A 4639-nucleotide genomic window follows, 5' to 3' on the forward strand; every position below is an offset into this window, starting at 1 on the left:
ACTACGTGGGAGTCCAGCGTCATAGCCATTACGCTAACTGCTGGTTCCCTGTGGCTTTCTTTCTCACTTTCTCTCTTGCTCTCTCTCTCTTTCTCTCTGTCTCTCTCTGGTGAGCACGTGTGCCCTATAACAAATTTAGAAATAATAATAACAAATAATTAAATAATTGTAAAAAAGAAAAAGAAAGGAAGTGATGCTGGGTATGTGTGAGTGCCTGCCCAAATCTCAAGAAGAGAATGGAGGAGAAGCAATTGGGGCATGGCCATTTCCCTGTTGGGGTGACTTCTCACTTTTCCTTTCTCTACCTCTCTCCAGAAAGCACATGTACCCTGTCACACACACACACCCAAATAATAATAAAAACACCTCATGGAAAATGTGTATTATGAAAAAAAAACTATGCAGGGACTTTAATTATGTTTTTTATGTTTTTTTACACCAAAATAAATCTGTGCTTTAAGTCCATTCTTCCATAGATTTTTGGAGTACCCTCATATTTATGGCAAATATATTCTCTTATTCTGTGGTTTGACTTTTCACTCTCTAAATGCTGTCTTTTGGTATACAATAGTTATTCATTTCAATATCATCTAATTTATAATCCTTTTCGTTTATGTTATTGATTTTGTGTCCTATTTAATAAATCTGTATTGCTTCCCCTAAGGTCATGAAGATATTTTCTTCTAGAAGCTTTAATGATCTATTATAGAGTTCTATATTTAGCTTTCATTTTTTTTGAGAACTGGTTTTTGTTAATAGGAAGGGGTCAAGATCCACTTCTTGCCATAATCATTTTCAGTTGATCCAGTACCATTTATTGTAAAGGCCACTATTTTCCAACTGTGCTTTAGACAAATAATTGTCAAGTAACCATATAGGTATATTTTCAAACTTTCTCTTCTCTTCTAATGATATATTTATTGATTAGTGCACAAATACTACATTTTTTTTCAACTTTATTTCTTTCATGGGAGAGGGAGGAGAGGAGGGAGAAAGACAGGTACCCCACCAGGGTCCTCATGTGCACCCCAGCTCAGTCAGCCTGGATAACAGGCACACCTCATTTATATACGGAGGCCCTAGGTTGCAATCCCAGGACCCACCCATTTGGGTTCAGCTGTGTTTCTGGTTGCACCAGCCTATGTCTCCAAATATTTTAATTAATGTAGATTTAAACAAGTCTTGATAACTCCTGGCTAAATCTCCCACTATTGTCTTTTTCATGACTGTCCTCGTTATTTTTAGCCTTTTGTATTTCTACACAAATTTTAGAATCAACTGCTGTTTTTTCACAAAACAAAAAAGTAATCCTGCTGGGATTGTGAATGAGATAGCATTGAATTTATAAAATTATGTAAGGGGGATTTTTTTTTCATTCATGATAAAGTGTGTATGCGCACACACGAGCGTGAGAGAGATGGAGATAGAGAGAGCACCCTCTATGGGGCCTGGTCATGTCACAGTCCTCCTCCTTCAGGCCTCTGGCCACTGAATCTTGGGCACTGGTCCATACGCCAGCATGTTTTAGGCTGTCTAGGCCAGAGAAGAGGGACTGTATTGCCATGTGAGATCTGGCTTTTCTTTACCGTTGCACCATACAGCTAGCTCAAATAGTTATTTTTATAGTATGGATTTTCTAATCTACGGGCATAATATATGCCTCCATTTATGAGGTCTTGTACATATTTGATTACATTTTTTCTAAGTATTTTATATCTTTAATGGCATCAGAAATGGTATTTTAATAGTATTTATTTTCTATTTATTATTGTTACATAAAACAATTTTTATAGCAATTTTGCTCATTTTACTTATTAGTTCTAATTATATATTCTTTTAAATTGTCTATTGAATACAATCATATTCTCTGTGAATAAGGACCTTTTAATTTGTTTCCATAGCAATTCTTAAAATTTTTTTTTTTTTTTGGAGAGGTTTTGTTTGTTTGTTTGTTTGTTTTTTGCTACAGGGCGTGTGCGCTCACCAGACAGACAGAGACAGACAGAGAGATAGAAAGCGAGAAATCAACCCCCCCCCCAGGGGGGATGGCCACGCCGCAATCCCTTCTTCTCCATTCTCCTCTTGGGATCCTGGGCATGCATGCACACGCGCCCGGTGTGAGTTTAAGCCACCGGGTCCGGGACTTGAACTGTGGTCGACTACGTGGGAGTCCAGAGACATAGCCATTATGCTAACTGTAGGTCCCGCAATACTTAAATTTTTAATCTTTACCTTGTGTTGTTATACCAGCCAAGTATTCAATACAATGTTGAGTAGAAAGAGTAATATCAGGCAATTCTAGTCTCATTCCCAGTTTTAAGGCAGAAACTTTCAATATTTTATTATTTTTTCATAATACACATTTTAAATGAAAAAAAATTTTTTAAAGATTTTTGCTAAGAGGGCACATGTGCTCATCCAAGAGACAGAGAGACAAAAACCAAGAAATTATCTCCCAGTGGGGTGACCAAGCTTTAATCCCATCTCCTCCATTTTCCTTTCAGGATCTTGGGCATTCACGCACACATTCCTGGCGTGAGTTTCAAGCTACTAGGTCTGAGGCTAGAACTGCAGTTGACTACGTGGGAGTCCAGGGACATAACCATTATGTCATCTGCTGGTTCCTTATATGAACTTTTTAAACACCCCTCAGATTCAAAATATACAATGGAATAACAAGCAAGAATAACAATTACGAAATAAAAGTGAATCAATCTAGGTATATTGTGTTAAAATTTAGATGAAGAAAATATTTTTAATAGATTTTGTTTATGTATTTTAAATTTTCTTTTTTATTATCATTCTAATTTATTTCATACATTCAATCATTGTACATCACTATAGCTTGTAAAATGAATTACCCAACATGAATACATTTCACACCTTAAGTATATTTCATACAGCTTTTGAAAACATATTGCTTATCCAATTAAGAAAGTTCACTTTATTTCAAGTTTTTTTAGGAATTTTTAGAATGCAAGGTATTGAATTTTATCAAATGTATAAATCTATTGAGATTATCATATGATTTTATTCTTTATTCTGTTAATGTGCTGAATCCAGAGGTGGAAACTTGAGTGCTAAACCAACCAAGATTATTTTCTTTTTAATTTAAAGTAATGATTTTAACTGCCAGAGGGCACATGTAATTTTGGAGGAAGAGACAGAGAGAGAGAGAGTGAAGTGAGAGAGAGGGCCCCCCACTCCCAGTGGAGTGTGGGCAAGGCACAATTATTTTCCTTCCTGTTTCCATCCCTTCAGGATCTTGAGCACACATATAGATGTGCCCAGCATGATTTTCAAACTGCTAGGCCTGGGATATGAACTACAGTTGACCACGTTACATGTGGCTACCTACACACAGTATTCAACCACCACACTACAGGGCCAGTCTCAGCCAGGAATGTTTATTTATAGAATAAACACTACTTGGCCTTGGTGTATTGTCATTTTTACATAATGCTGGATTGGATTTGTAAATATTTTATTTATAGTTTTTATATGTTCTTGAGAGAGCTTGCTTTGACATTTTCTTTTCTGTAATATTCTTACCAGATTATTGTGTCAAGGTTATGCTGACCCTGTAAATTTAGCTTCCCTTTTCTGTATCTGGAAAGATTTGCAGACAATTAAAAACATTTTTCTCTTTAAATATATAGAAGAAGGGCCAGCAGATGGCGTAATGGCAGTGTGGCTGGACTCCCATGCAGTCAACTACAGTTCGAGTCCTGGACTGGGTGACTTAAAACTTACGCCAGACAGATGTGTGTGCATGCTTAAAATCCTGAAAGAAGAATGGAAGAGAAAGGATTCTGGTGTTCTGGTGTGGCCATAATTTCTGCCTCTCTCTGTCTCTCAGGCAAGTGAAATCACCCAATAGTAAGAAATCGCTCTGTTAAATATGTGTACATATAATATGTATTTATTGTTATATTTTTTATATATATATGTGTGTGTGTGTGTGTGTATGTATATATATATATATACATAACCAATGATTCATAGCTGGTGTTATGATTTGGATCACGGTTTGTGCTCTAAAGGTTCATGTCTTCTAGTAAATATATATATATATATATTTTTTAGTTTTTGCTATTGATTGTGAGCTCTACAGAGGGAGACAGAGAAGGAGGGAAAGTGAGAAATCACCCTGGGGGGATGGCCATACAGCAATCCCTTATCCATTTTCTTCTTGGGATTTTGAACATGCATGTATACGTGCCTGATGTGATTCTCAAGCTGCTGGTCCAGGACCCGAACCATAAAAATGACCATGTGGGATCTGGCACATTAATCTTCATGCCACCTGTTGGCTCAGGTAGAATGTTTTAAATTAGATATTTAACTTTCTAAAAGTAGATACAGATCATTTAGATTCTCTACTTTTTCTTTTGTCTTTAAGCAAGTTTATTTATTTTTTTTTCAGAAATTTGGCAATTTCATTAAAATTTTCAAATTTATTGGCATAAAGTTATCCATAATGCCTTCTCCTTTTTAAAAAATATTCTGTATGGGGCCAGCAGCTGGACTCCCACATGTCCAACCATGATTTGGGTCCTGGACCCAGAGGCTTCAAACACTCCAGGCAAGTGTACATGTGTGCCCAAGGTCCTAGGAGGAGACAGAGAAGAAGAGATTG

Source organism: Tupaia chinensis, unplaced genomic scaffold (assembly GCF_000334495.1).
Source record: "Tupaia chinensis unplaced genomic scaffold, TupChi_1.0 Scaffold000425_1, whole genome shotgun sequence".
Taxonomy (NCBI): Eukaryota; Metazoa; Chordata; class Mammalia; order Scandentia; family Tupaiidae; genus Tupaia; species Tupaia belangeri.